This window comes from Centruroides vittatus, unplaced genomic scaffold, assembly GCF_030686945.1.
Source record: "Centruroides vittatus isolate TY-2023 unplaced genomic scaffold, ASM3068694v2 contig_388, whole genome shotgun sequence".
NCBI lineage: Eukaryota > Metazoa > Arthropoda > Arachnida > Scorpiones > Buthidae > Centruroides > Centruroides vittatus.
The window spans coordinates 525,917-541,662 of NW_027122204.1; the positions used below are offsets into that span (position 1 = coordinate 525,917).

Genomic DNA, 15,746 nt, shown 5'->3' on the forward strand with positions numbered 1-15,746 from the left:
TAGTGCAATAGAAGCCGAGTTCTTCAAGGTAATCCTTAACCCTCTACCTCTTCCCCGCAGGGATTTCCAAATATTTTTTATTAGGGTGTATTCTCGTGGCATACCCTACAAAAGTGCAGTTAAAAATTTTAAAAAAAATTTATCTAAAATAGTACAGTAGAAGCTGTTTCTTAGGATAAGCCTTAATCCTCTCCCTCTCCCCCGTGGGGGAATTTCAAAAAATCCCTTCTTAGTGTATGTTCTCATGATGTACTCTGTGTACCAAATTTCAACTTTCAACTCCTAATCATTTGGGTTCTGTGCTTATCATCATCAACCCATCTCAATTATAAGATTTTGCACAACTACATAATGAAAATGTAAAATTTTTGTATGCAACAATCAAAATAGCTACAATATAAAAAAAATAATTTACAAACATTTTAAAAGTACAATTGCTTCATTAGCATCACACATTCAATTAAATTTTTCAAAATATTATTTTTAATGAATTTATTTATAAGAGCAACAATCTTTATCAAGTAAAGCTGTAATGTTCAATATGTCTAATACATCATATTCTTCTGCCAGTTTCTAACAGACTATCAAAACAATGAACAGGAGGCACCTTTATCAAAGAACCCCATTTATTTTTAAAAATTTCATATTTAACTTTGTTCACAATATGCATTTCAACTGGATACTAAGTCAAGCCCTTTTTAGTTCTAAAATATGAACAAAATTTTTTAACAATACAATAAAAATTATTACAACAATAAAAAAGTGATATTGTGGCCGTCAGCCATATTATAATTTGTATATAATTTATAATTCCTTTATTTCGTTTCTATTTTCTTATTTCCTGTCTATTGTCTTCAAAAAACTTTCTATATCAACCGTTACTGCTGGAGGGGGAGGATTACTCCTTCTAAGAACAAAGAGTTAAACAAAGAAGAGGGTATTAGGACTTCCACGAATTTGGGGAGAGAGACAAAAGAAAGGAAGGACCGAGGCAAGAAGAGAAGAGAGGGGTGAACACTTTTTGGCTGGACCTCGAAACGAACAGAGGTGCAAGGCAGTGATCCAGACTCAAAAGAGAGAGAAAGAAAGGAGAATGCAGGACTGTTGAGGCCAGAGAAATATAGACACAAGGGACTAGAGAACGCCAAGAGAATCGGAGAACATCTAGGATGAACAGCCGAATAAGGAAGAAGGATAAAAGACCTCTATTGTAAAAGGGCACTTCCTCAAGGATATCGATCGATCAACGTGAACCCAGGTACTTTCTATCTATTTCTATATACTTTCTATCTTTCCTAAGTCTATCCATTTCCCTATTATATTAGTTTTAAGGTAGTTATAAGTTTAGTTTTTAAATCAGTTATAAGGTTTTATGTTATGCGTGCGTGTATTATTGTTTGTATGCAAATAAGTGGCGACCCCTTCCCCACTGAGGATACTAAGGTAAAACTCTGTCAAGTTGGGATCAATTGTAAATAAAAAAGAAAAGAACCGTGTTACGAGAGCAATAAAGGAATATTCAATTGTATACATAAGTCTTTGTGTTCCTATTTGTAACATTTATTTGCAGACTTACAAATCTCTTGATACGAACAACCATAATATTAGATAACATTAGATATTCACACATTTTATAAAAATCATTGATATAACAATTTTACAAATTTTTAATATTCCTCAAGTTAACATATGATATAGATGATTCTCTTATCACTGCATCAGTGACATATCTGTTGTCATTCCAACAACTACCCAATTTACATCCTCTGTTTAAATTAACTAAAGCTTTATGTTTTAATATCATACAGTATTCTTTTATTCTTCTTTTAATAGTATTTTTTTAATGTAATATTTTAATATCTTTCATATCTGTTACATTTTCTATTTTGTGTATGTATGAACTACAGGGAATCTTTATAGTTTAGCCTGATAGTGGTTTTGTGCTCCTTCATATGAACTTTCAGTTTTCATCCAGTTTCATCAACTTATTTTTTCTTTTACAAGTGCAACAGATTCTATATACAACTCCTGTTGTTTCTAATTTTTCTATATTAGTTTTTATATTACTTACAACTACAACTAAATTAAATTTATTTTTAAATTTTGGTACTATACATATTCCATGTTTTTAAAAAATTATATATATATATATATATATAAAATTTAATATATATATATATTTTTTATATAAAATAAATCTACATATAGGAATGAAACCTACTGTATATCTCGGAGGATAAGACGATAGCTGAATAAAAAAAAACCCCGAAAATCCGGGGTCGTCTTATAGGACAGATACAAAAAAAGAAAAAAAAAACCAAGATTGAAATTTATATAAATTAAAACTATTATAAAATAAAGCAAATTACTCACCAATGTATTTAAAATTTTGCAAAATCCTCACATTTATCATCTAAGGCAAATAGCTCCTCAAGTACATCCTCACTTTCGTTGTTGAGAAGCTCGTCATATGGGTCTAATTCTGTACCTAGTGAGTCGTTTTCCGCTTCATCATCAGTATCCCATAACAAATTGTCCTCAGTGCCATCCATGGCATTAGAAATTCCACACTTTTTGAAGGATTTGATCACTGTTTCCACTTTCACTTTTTCCCATGATTTGATCACGAGATCACAGAGCACACCAAGTGACACGGCCCGCAAAGCTCCACCTTTCGTATACGACTTTTCACCACTCATCATCCAGTTATTCCAGTGTTCATGCATGTGATCTTTGAATGGTTTAATCAGAGAAACATCTAAAGGTTGTAGCATTGAAGTTAAACCAGCCGGTATAACAGCATTCTTAGTATTGTTCTGTGCTAAGCAATTTTTAGTGTTCTCAGTTATGTGACTGCGAAACATATCCCACACCAACAAACTGTGCTGATTTCGTAGAGCATCTGGTTGTCTCTGCCACACATTTTCCATCCACAATTTTACACCATTTTCATCCATCCACCCCTTTTCGTGAAAATGTACAAAAATGCCTGGCGGGAATTTTATTTTAGTAGTAGTTTTCCTCTTGAAAATGACCATGGGTTTTAACTTTGTTCCATCTGCCATGCATGTTAATACTACTGTGAACCTAGTCTTTTCATGGCCTGTACTTCTGACTTGAACAGTTTTTATGCCTTTTGTTTCCACAGTTCCATTGTTTATCATGTCGAAGTTCATCAGTGTTTCATCCATATTTCCAATATTAGATAATGGAAAGTTGTATTTTTGCCTCATACGAATAACAAACTTGTGAAAACTTGTGACTTTATGTTCAAGGTCTTGTGGTAATTTCTGTGCAATTTTTTTCTGTCGTATTACCAGATTTTTTCTGTTCATGAAACGATCGCACCAACCTACTGTTGCTTTAAATTCTTTGCCTTGTTCTGGATTTGCCCGTGCCCACTTCAATGCATAAGCCCTAATCATGTTTCTTGTAACAACATAACAATTCTGCCTCTGTTCTTGTACCCATTCTGCAACGTTATTTTCTAAATCTGGCCAGCAAGCTAGTCCTCTCCTCATAGAACATTTTTTCATTGGCATTTTTTTAATAGCATCTTCATTTTTTCTCCAATCTCTTACCATCTTCTCTGTTATATCGAAAGCCCTTGCTGCAGCACAGTTGTTTGATTCTTTAGCCTGTTTTATGACTTTTAACTTGAAGCTTGCTTCATATTTCCTTCTTTTCGTTGGTTCCATGATTTTCTTTTCCCGCCTTTTTATTTTTGTCGTTTACACGTGGTCCTTTTCAAAATTTGTTTCAGTGTTGTCAGATATTGAAGCTTCTGCTTTTTGGTGTTGCTAGATGTTTTTTCTTTTACTCCGTTCAAAAAATTACAAATAGGACATAATTCTGTATATGCTATACAGTGTTATTATCCAGATGATGATCGCTGATCTAAACTAAATTCATAGGCCATAGTTTGGGGGGTCGTCTTATAGGACAGATATATGCTAAAACTATAAAACTTTGACGAAAATTTATACCTTGTCTTATCTGAAGGTTGTCTTATCCGCCGAGATATATGGTATATATGCTGATTTATTTAATTTAATATGAAAACTCCTTTTTTATATTCTATAGTTATTTTTTCAACAATCTTAATGGATAGTCATTTAAAAATTTTTTTACACCACCTTTTTTTTAAATGTAATTTTCTTGTGATTCTTCAAATTTCTGTAACAAAATTATTCCTTTTAATATTCATTGAACAGTAAGACTACAGAATAGTTGCTTTAGTATTAAAGCTATTTTTCATATTTTTTAAAAATTAATGAATTACAATTTTTCTCTATTGCAATACCAAGTAATTAATAATACTATTATCTTTCGCTTCTTCTAAATCAAACAATATTTTTATTCATACTACTAACTATATCTAATATTGTTTTTGGACTTATAACAACATTGTTATATATTAGGATTATGTCATCCACAAACCTACTTAGAAATTTTATACCTTTTATATTTATAATATTCTCCTCTATCTCTCTCATACATATCTCAGCCAGCTTAAGTCCTATTATTGTTCCTATAGTAATTCTATCCTTTTGTCTATATTAATATTTTATTACAAAATAATTGTTCTTATAACTGAATTCTATCAAATTTATGATCCATTCTTGCATATATGTTTATTGAAAACATATTTTCTTATTTCTTTTTTACCTCTATGTCCCTAATGTTTTAATTTTATTATTATATTGTCCACATTGACCTTGTTTATAAATAGGACTTATTATTCTGGTGTTGTTTCTAATTAGCAGAGGGAAGAAATCTTAGTCAAAAGATAAAATAAAATCAGCTTTATTTCACCGTCCACTCTTTTTTTGTGTATGTTTTGGACCTGTAAGCACCTCTTTGGCAAGTTTAAAACATTCTGTAACTAATTTATGTAAATAATTTTTTAAAACAGTGATATTAAACCCGATGATATTTAAAAAAAAAAAAAACCACTTGTATTAAAATATTGGACCATAAAGATGCAACAATAATACAGACAAAGCATCCAATAAACAGAGGTAAATTTACACCTAATTTTCCTATATAAAAATGATAAGGCTGTTAACAATATCTTCTAACCTGATTACCGGTGTTAATAAACACTTCACCCTCAACGAACCCTTATCTTTGTAATGCTTAATTTTTGGGAACAAATGTTTTTGGCCTCATGCAAGGTCTGCTTCATATTAATTCAAAACAGGATTCCAAATTCAGAATGCCTTTCCTTGGAATAACTTCAAACCGTTGAGTTTCAAAATAAATTGGAACATATGCGCTTGCCATGGAGCATCGACGACTTCTTGCTCTTTGCATATGTAGCAGCACCATACTTATGAAAGTGCATTGCCGTCTTCTCCTCTTTAGGCTGGCCCTGTATATTTCAAGGGCTTCAAGGGTCCTAATGTGGTCAACATGGAAGGCTTTTTTTTATCAGTCTGGTGTTGGATAGGTCTGTATGAACCTCTGGGTCAGTGGCATAGGTGAATAGAGCGGTGGTGTAATGAGCATGATCTATGTCATATTTGTGCTCCCGGACTCTGTTGGATGGAACATTTAGTGGCACCATGCCATGCCCAAACCTGTCATCCCTAACTGGAATACTGTATACCCCCACAGCTCTATGATCTTCCTGCTTATCTTTTGCATTGTGCAATAAAGAGTATATAGTGGGGAACCTTCAATAGGTTAATTTGATGCCTGCTTTGGTCGCAATTTCTTTATACAAGACATGAAATCGTTGGTTGTACTCCACCATAGTGCGCCTGTTGTCATGATCACGATTGCAAACTCCGTTACGAGCCCATTGAGTATTGGTGGTACTGTGTGTAGCATGTGGTCTGGAATAAGCTCCTGCCAATCCACTTATTAGACCTTTTGCTGTAGCTTGCTCACAGACAAATGTAAAATCTGGACATAACTGCCTGATTATTCACATGAAAAATCTTTATCGTCATTGGATTTATCTTCTTCAACTGTTAATTAGTTCCATCAATGCAAACAAAGGAGCACTCACTTTTCATTGTTGCAGCAAGTTTGCTAATCAAAATGATGATACAAAGCAGTTCACAAGGCAGAAGGCCTTCATCCTTGCACACTGGAACTTAGCAGCTATTTCACTATTTGGAAACATGACAGTGAACAGTGGCCAGCATGATTTGAAGTGGATATCAGCAGGTTATGTTCTACTACAGTGTTTCTCAAACTTTTTGGACCGCGACCCCCCTTCTGCACTTAAAATTTCAAAGGACCCCCGAAGAATAAGTATGTGTCGAAAAACATCCCAGAGGGAGGGGGTTAGGCTCGTATTTAAATATTATTTATATGTGCAATTTATTTAAGTAAAAATTATTTTATATATTTTTTATTTCTATTATTTCTAAACATGAATCCATAGTAAATTTATAAAATATTTGAAAAAATTGATCTGGCATCAATTTTTCAGCGACCCCCCAAATATTTTTCACGACCCCCTTGGGAGTCGCGACCCCCACTTTGAGAATCACTGTTCTACTAGATAACTGACATACAAAACTTTTGTCTGCGAGATCTGATATTAAAAGAATTGAAACAGTTATACATGACAAAGCAATTTAATATAGCTTAATTTGAAACTGACTAACGAATGAGTCTTATGAGTCCTACAGGCCTACATGCTTTGTAAGATGCTTCAAACTACCTTCCTTAGCCTATATGCTTTGAATATAATACATCTCAAAGCCCGAAGTTATATTAAATAAACCAACCAATGCCTAAATATAATTGGGCTAATAAATGGCTATAATTAAATAATAAATATTTATATTTATTATTTAATTATAGCCATTTATTAGCCCGATTATTTAGGCGTTGGTTGGTTTATTTTTCTATATGCTTTGTCTGTGGGTTTTTTGTTTGTGTCATCCTTTAATGACAACACAAACAAAAAAGTACATTGATGCTTCCAATATAAGAGAATCCAATGTGCTTTTTTGTTTTAGTATGGTCTGTGACAGCAACCTGTGCAAACCAATATGAATTGGTTGGTTAAAAATTTTGCACAAAGCCAAACTTGCATCACAATCTTGATATAACCATGGAAAATTCTTGAATAAATCTTTCCTGTATGTCATATTATAGACATGAGGGTTTTTTTTTTTTTTGGGAATGTTGCTATGACAGCTACTTTAGTGCCTGAACCATCCTCTGCACTAGACAACTCCATTTCTATCTCAATGTCCAATTGAAGCTTGAACCCTGATATATCCTTCCTGCTTTCTCTTGGTTTCTTTTACCATTTGCAATTAGTGTTGCCAATTCAGAGGACCTATTACGAGCTCTTCTGATAACTCAACAGAAGTGATACATGGGATATTCAATAAGTCTCCTTAGCAAAAAGGCAGCTAACAAACCTTAGACAAATAGTTACTCTCCGATCCACATTATTGTAGGTTTCACTACAGATAATTGATTGAGATGAGTCTGGGTTCCATGCTATCAATATCTATTATGCTTTAACCAATCACAATTTAGTTAACATTTTTGCCACATGACTGCAAGCTGCCATTTTCCAAAGTGAAGCATGTGTTTTTAGTATGGTGTACCAGTGTTAGCCAAATTCTTTTTGTGTTAAAATGTCATCAAAGAAGGGACAATGCAGCCAGCAAACTACAAGTCATCAGTTTGAGATATCAGTTAAAACATTTCAGCTCTGCTTTTCTCATAATTCATTGCATAAATATAATAGCAATGGCTTTGGAGATGATAAAGTTCTTTAAAACGTGTATCATTCAGCTGATAAGCATTATCTCGAAGACAAAACTTAGGATTGCTACGTAAGATGCTAATTTTCTCTCCCTCCAATTGCTCATGAAGTAATATTATCCTTACTAAAGTCACCATGTCCTTTTTACTTTGTTACGTTTCTAACAGCACCTCAAAAATGATCAATTAAAAAAAAAGCTTAGTTATCGGACATGGCTATCAGAACCAAAAATGAAATGAATGGAACAGAACAGCATTTTCAGAGTTGATTAAACACCAATCACATAGTTCTGGTAGAAACTGGTTTCTTTTGCATTTGTTAGCTTAATGATACAACTCAGAATAGGTCCCCAGTTGACTTTTTAAGTTAAAATTATATACATCAATATATAAAATGACTAAGTGCCAACCTAAGGAGATGGTACACCAAGAAATTACAGTGGATCTTACACTTCCAGGTGCCCAAGAATGGAAATGCCAGGTGATTTCCGTTCATTGTTTAGGAAGACCAGTATTTCCGTTCATCATTTAGGAAAACCTACATCCACCTAATTTTGTCATAGACATATAAAACGACTAAAAAAAAAAAAGAAAAGTGTTTTAGCTGATTTTAAAGCTAAAAAAATTTATTTTTATAGCAATATTTATGTACTCTAAAATGTGAGATGACCAGATTTCCCAGTCCCAAGTTCAGAACACCATATATTGAATAAATGTTTAGAATACTAAAACTTCAGAATAAAGAGGGAAAACCATCAGTAAAAGTTCCAAAAATATTTTAATTTTAAAAATGCATGTATAGCTTTTAATGTAATTAAAATAATCATAACATTTCAAATTATCGAAAAAAAAGAATAATAATAATAATTTTTCAGTAAATTTTTTAAAAATTGGTCAGATTTTTTATTGCCCAACCTTACATCAGATCAGCTTATTCTGGCTGAAAAATGGTTAAATTGGCAATTACGGTTAAGATCTATTCTGAATCCTCACACGAGTCTGAGTCATGACATCATGCACATACACAAAAAGACGGAAGGGAATCCACACAGCCAAAGTACATTTGCAAGTATTCCCACCATATTGATATAAGTCTAAATATTACTCACAACACAACACGATGACGGCCTCAAGTTGAAAATTGAACAGATAAGTTCCTCACGGATACATTTTTTAGACATTGATATTGAATTCAAGGAAGAGCATTTGGTCACCAAGGTGTATGTCAAACCGACATATAGCCCACTGTACATTCCATCACACTCAAATGATCCTTACCAATACAAAATGACTGCCTTCCGAGCTCTAATTGGAAGAGCCTATCTCTACTGTAGTAGTGTATCTGATAGGCAGAAAGAAATTAATAGGATATTACAAATCGCCAGAATGCTAGGAAACAGAGCGGACACGATAACAGCACTGATCAGAAGCTACAATATAAGCAAAGCATAGGCTCCAAGCGGCAGTTTCAATAAAATCACAAAGTTCACTTACGATAAAAGTAAGAAAGCCATCATGAAGGAAATTTCAGACTGCAAGAAATCCAAATTAATCTTCAAGAGAGCTCCCAACCTGTATATGTTTTAAGAAATGGCAAAGACAACATTGACAAAGAAAGAAGAGCGGGAATATACAAGATTCCATATGAAAACAAGGAACTAGACATCAAGAAAAATTATATAGATGTCACTACTAGAAGCTTAGGAGTCAGATTAAGAGAGCACAAATACAATATCAGCAAAGGATCCAACGCTATGATACTGTCGCAAACAGCCCAATCTGAGAGATCCATAGTAAATGGCATGAAGCAATTATTACTAAGTCAGTGCATTCCCCCACTTTGGCTATCAATGCAGAGAAGATTGTAATCTATAAAAGCAGATTGCAGGATACATGCATTGATGCTAAGGATGCTGAGAGATTACCATCAGCGTGGAAATACCTAATTAAAAAATTAGAGCTCATAGTATATGCCTTGAATTTTTTGTTATTTTCATCTCTTATTTTATGTACAGTACATTACTAGTATATAATGATAATATTTTATTTTATGCATGTATTTATATATATGTATGGTTTGTTATAATATATATGTATAAAAAATAAATTGTGTGTATTTTCTTTCGTTAATTTTTTTGTATTTAAATATGTTCCATTATATTTATATTCGAATATGGTTTAACCTGATAATGGTCAATAGAGTTGGCTGAAAACGTTAGTTTTTTAATAAATTTCTCAGCAACTTAAGGTGTTGTGTTGTGAATTGCATTTTGCTGAGTGAGTTTACTTTAATCTAAATATTACTTTTAATTGGTAATCTTTATCCTTAAAGTAGTTAATATTTGGCATATACAAGTACATTAAATTTATACTAATATGTAATTGGTTCAAACACTTATTCTCTAGGAATCATCATATCCACAGACTCCAAAAATACTAGTCATTCAACAACTTTACCCATATATGGGTAAAGTTGTTGAATGACTAGTATTTTTGGAGTCTGTGGATATGATGATTTGTACTAGCCAATTACATATCAATATTTGAAAAATGGAATAGAAGTAGAAGGATAAATTACATTAAACTGACATTATTTCAGGCCTAAATATTTTTTCTGATCCACACCATTTGTTCCAGAATTTACTTTGTTAACTATTTTGTTGCTGAATAAACAGAGTATGTCTTTTTTTATATATATTTTTATAACTTTATATAAAGTTCAAATAATTTGGGAGTAACACATTTGGTTCAATTAAGTAACTGTCCAATTTGTTCCAATTAATTGCAATCTGCTTTATGTTCAAGAAACTTTAATCCTTGCTATCTGTACATCATTATGTTTGATTTTAAGTGGTATCTGTTTATTTTTGATGATCATAATCAATTCACTCTCAGTTATTTTAATTAATATTTTCTTGTTTTTACTATCAACTTTTTTCCCTTTAAATTTTTATATACAGGGTTAGCAAGAAATAAGCAAGAAATTTTTTTTTCTACTTCAGAGAGCTCTGGAGTGCATTCTACTGCTCAAAATGAGACAAGATTTGGACTAAAGGTAATTCAAATGATGCTCTTGACATTTCTTAAATAAAAAATAGTACAAAAATCTGTCAACAGGTGGCACTGTAACACAAATATTGACTATGCATTCACATATAAATGTTGAATATGTAGCACTAAAAGTGCTCAATATGTCCGCCTTCATTTGAACAATGGTCTCTAATCGCAAAACCATATTTTCCATAGCTGAATGCAGTGAGTCTGCCAGAATATCCAGAACATGGCATCGAATGCTGTCCTTCGGATCTGGCACAGATGCAGGTCTTCTATGGTAGATGTTGTTCTTCAGGAAACCTTATAACCAAAAGTCTTCAATATTTCTGTGTGCTCCAGCACCACCTATCAACTGACTTTTGTACTATTTTTTTTTATTTGAGAAATGTCAAGCACATTTGAATTATCTGTAGTCTAAATTTTGTCTCATTTCAAGAAGTAGAACGCACTCCAGAGCTCTCAGAGGTGGAAAACTTATTTCTTGCTAACCCTGTATATATTTTATTTATTTAATATATAAAGCTTATTACTTTAAATTTAAACTAAAGTCAATTGTTATAACAAATTGACGAACAGCTAAGTTTGAAGGTAATCAGGAGATAAAACATTTAATACTATTATATACATTTTTTTTTAAATAATTTAATGTATTTATTTATTTGATTGTAGAATATTCCATTTAAGAATTATGTTTTGTTTGTGTTTTAAAATTTCCTATTCGAATATTTGAAAATATTTGTATATTATAATTTCATTACATATTTTGTTTTTATTTTTATGTAGCTTGCTATTACGATGCTATAAGACATTGTAAGTGATAAGAAAATTCATAATCGTACCTACTTTCTTTACCTTATAAAATAGTCTTTTCTATGCAGACGTTTTGTACTCTAATTTACATTTTCTTGTGTTTTGTGCACTGCAGATTTGTTTTTCCTTTTTATAACTTCCTTTTCATCTTTTCTAGGTGTCTGGGAATAATTTAAAAACTGTCATTAGAATCTCAACCATAAAATTCATTATCTCTTTTATCATAAAATTTAATTAATAGTAAATAATAATAGATAAGTATATATATATACAAAAATAAGCAGAGACAATGCTAGAATCTTTTACTAGATTAATAATTATATAAAACATGAATATTTAATTATTTTATTATTTTCCAGTATCATTCAATTATTTTGATATTTAATTTTCAAAACATTGTTATAACAAATTTTATTTCTAGATATTTTAGATAAAAGTTTATCATCTTATCATAAGGATTGAACTAATATCAGTAAATATTGTCAAAAAAAATGTCATCCAAAAAGTTTAGTTATAAAAATTTCACTTCTAAAGTATAAAATTCTTCAAAATATCTAATCCAGTGTTTGTGTTTCGTTGAAGAGAATGTTTCAATTGATATTTCATTAAAATTTGATATAAGTAATTTAAATTATAATATTTGTGATAAGTATTATTATTATTATTGTTGTTGTTGTTGTTACTTTAGTATTTAGAATTTAAAGCACTTAACAAAAGAAACTAATTTTTTTTTTGGAATATATAATTTTTAAGAAAATATAGGACTTTAGTTTTGGGAATGAATATGAAACTGTTTATCTCTGCTATCTTAATTTCTGTGTGATTTGTTTTTTTGATATTCAATCTTTAGATAATAGTATTTGATTGTTTTTTAGACTAATTATTTTATGTTAATTAAGATGTATTTTTAAAGAAATAAAAACTAATTGATAGTTATTTTCATCAAAAACAGTGAACAAACTAAACTGCCAGATTATTTTTGGATTACATTTAAGATTATTTTTCAAATCAAATAAAATGTATTCATAATTTTGTCTGATGAAAGCCATTATACTACCATTAAACAGACGTATTAACTTTAAATGTAAATTAAGCTAATGTGGCACAGACTCGGACTGCTTAGTTTAATTTGTATTTAGAATGCCAACATTTTTAATTAAAAGAATTTTTTCAATTTTAAAGATAAAAGTATACATTGATAAACTATGAAATGATTTTTATTTCTTTTGTTATTAAGTATACAAGATTAAACAAATTTTGTTCTATTAATGTCAGAATTATTATTTATTTTCCTTTTTCTTCATGGTTTTATATTACTTATACAAAAATTATTCTCATGTCTTAAATGTGTGAGCACGGTCTTTGCAGATATTTTTGATATAGCTAAGGCATATAGATTGATTACACATATCTTAGCTGCATTGTTACTTAGCAACTTAATGAAAAATAAGTAACATCAGCATTCTCAGAGAAAAAAACTGTTTAACCTAAGTTCCAGTTTCGTTTTTACTTAGTGGCCTCAAACTGTTTTTAAATTAAAAACAAATTAGAATAAAACAAACTGCTAGAGATTATCATGAGCATTGCTTTTAAATTGGCAGACAATAAGTTCATTTATAAGTAGAAGTAGGGATGATTTTTCTCTGCTAACAAAAAGGAAGATATTGAAAAATTAAATTCCTCAATGGAGTAATGAAGGTGACTTCTGCACCTTCATTATCCCATTTTATTCAAATCCTACAAGTCAATTCTACTGAAATGAAAAAAACAAATCAGAAATTTCATTTCCCATGCAGACTTTCCCATTTTCATCAGTTTCCTCATACTCTATCATGTTTTCATAAATAGTTAAAAATATTTCCTGTTTAAACTGAAAACATTTTAAATAGGAAACATCTTGAGTCAGCACATTTTTAGAAACTTATCACTGGTTTTATCAAACTTTAACATCCAGATGACATCTTTTAAGACTGATAGACTGAGTGGATGCAATATCCATAGTTCCATTCTGCAGAAGTCTATACTGCACCTTATAGCATCAAAGTTTGATGTACTAGATCTTTACTCATTGTCCAAACTTTGGGCAGTGAGTAAATCTATGGGTTGAAGAAAAAGGCAAAATGGGTGGCAGGGGACGCTGAAGGCAAGGTACTGAACAGTGACTATAGACAAAGGTTGAAGTTGATGACTTTTCCCTTTCCTCTGTTTAAAACATGTAAGAAGAAACATTGCATTTAATGATTTCTAGATGTTGAAAACAATATATGGTAAGGACACAAAGTGTAGGGTATATTTCCACGCTTTTCTCATACCAGAAAAAATAGTAAAACTTATAGAACAAGTAAAACTTTATGGAACCAAGTAGGTAGTGGCTCAAAAGTTTGGGAATCACTATACTAGATTTGTTCTGATCCATAGGCTAAAATATACTGGCTACATTGAGAGAAAGAATCATCATTCTATCATCTATTGAAAGTTCTGAGGGTATGCAGGACAATTGTGCACTAGAAGCAGAGTTTTTTTCTGAAAGTACAGAGTGTAAATGCTGCTTCACCTAAGGAACATCATCCTTTACAAATCAATTTTAAAAAACTTCCTTGAAAATCATAAGAAACAGGTACATATTTAAATTGCCAGAATGATTTTGATGGTTTGGACTTTTTGATGAGAAGGAATTTCACCACGTGTCCAGAAGCATTTGCACAAACCATGGTAGGTCTTCCTTTAAGTCATTATCTCGGTAAGCATTCTCCAGCAAATGCCACTTTTCTCAGCATTATAAATTTACTCCATTAAGTTTAATTTTTTGTTGTTATTTTTAATTCCTCTCAAAAGGCAGCAACATCATCATTTGATAGTTTCTCACCAGATATAATCAGATTTCAAATATAAAAATGTGATGTAAAGTTTTTAGCCAGCCTTCACTTGTATTGAAATTGGTTCTTATAATTTTTTTCATAAAACAAAGTTACCTTCACTGATAATATTGGTCCACTAATTGGAAAGCTTTTGCTAAATTCTTGCACAAGCCAGGGATACAATGCTTCTACTTATGGATTTCAATTTTCTTGAGTTCTTCCTTTTTCCTTGACCACACTCAAGTCAATTTTAAAAGCAAAATTTTGTTCAATTTTATTTTTAAATCCAAAAGTTCCTGGACTGGTTTAAAATTAAAAAAAAACAAGAAAAAAACCAAAATATAAAGCTGCCATTAAAAAGCAGTCAGAAAACTTGATTGTTGTGGTTGCACCCGTAGTAAAGTCATGTGCAACATCTGTATCTCTAACATAATTAAACTAATGCACAGTAACATTGTTTTGGGAATTGTCATGGAAGATTTATATGAACAATGCATTTTCTTGAAGTTTTTCTTCAAGGGAAAAATGGCCAGTGAAAGCTTTTTGTATCAGATTTTTGACAATACAAAAAGCTTTGAGAAGCTTCAACAAAAACAACAACAGCATTTGAATGGTACAAGAAGTTTAAAGATGGCCACAACTCAGTCATGGATGATCCAAGATATAGGCCAAGAAAGGAGAGATAACCCAAAACTGTTGAAAACATTAAAGAATTTGGTTATCATCTGATTTTCATATATCATCAGAGAAGTTTCAGAAAAAAAATCAATACATCATATGGACTGTCATTCAATCATCCATGAAAACCATGGCTTAAAAAGTGCAACAAGCAAGTTTGTTCCTTGGATATTAACCCAGGAGCAGAAAGAACATCAAATGGTTTGCTAAAATCAAATGCTTTAGATGGCTGAAAACAATAAGATGTGAGCAGACAAAGTGATAACCAGAAACCAGGGAACTTTGGCATACAAGCTGAGCTAGAAACAAAATGCCAATCAATACTGGTAGTTCTTTTTTTTGTAAAGAGGGTTGGTGGAAATTACAATTTAATAAAGTAAAAATTGCATTACAAATACTAGTCATATCTTGCTTGTTTGCCATATCCAATCACCTGGAACAACCATTCTTCACTGCAGAGATGACCTTTCTTTGTAGGCTACAACTCTGCACAAATATGTAAAATAGTCTAAAATGTCCACAAGTGACAATCCCAACACAATTAAAAATATAACATTTTTTTTTTTTTTTGTAAAAAGGGCTAACATTTTAGACTATTTTACA

The 15,746-nt window shown here is 31.3% G+C and overlaps 1 protein-coding gene across 7 annotated transcripts in view; it reads right to left on the minus strand.

Annotated features, from left to right (window-relative positions):
• Nucleotides 1–15,746, minus strand: part of LOC136975769 (zinc finger protein 862-like) — a 57,538-nt gene that overhangs the window by 15,628 nt on the left and 26,164 nt on the right. For 4 of the 7 annotated variants that reach the window (XM_067270868.1, XM_067270865.1, XM_067270866.1 and 1 more), the window contains exon 2: nt 11,641–11,768. The exons of 1 other annotated variant lie outside the window; for it this stretch is intronic. The gene's annotated coding sequence lies outside the window, so the exon portion shown is untranslated. Of the gene's footprint in view, nt 1–2,373; nt 3,766–11,636; nt 11,769–15,746 lie in introns of those variants that run through there. 2 more of the 7 variants (XM_067270869.1, XM_067270872.1) reach the window with 2 other exon arrangements.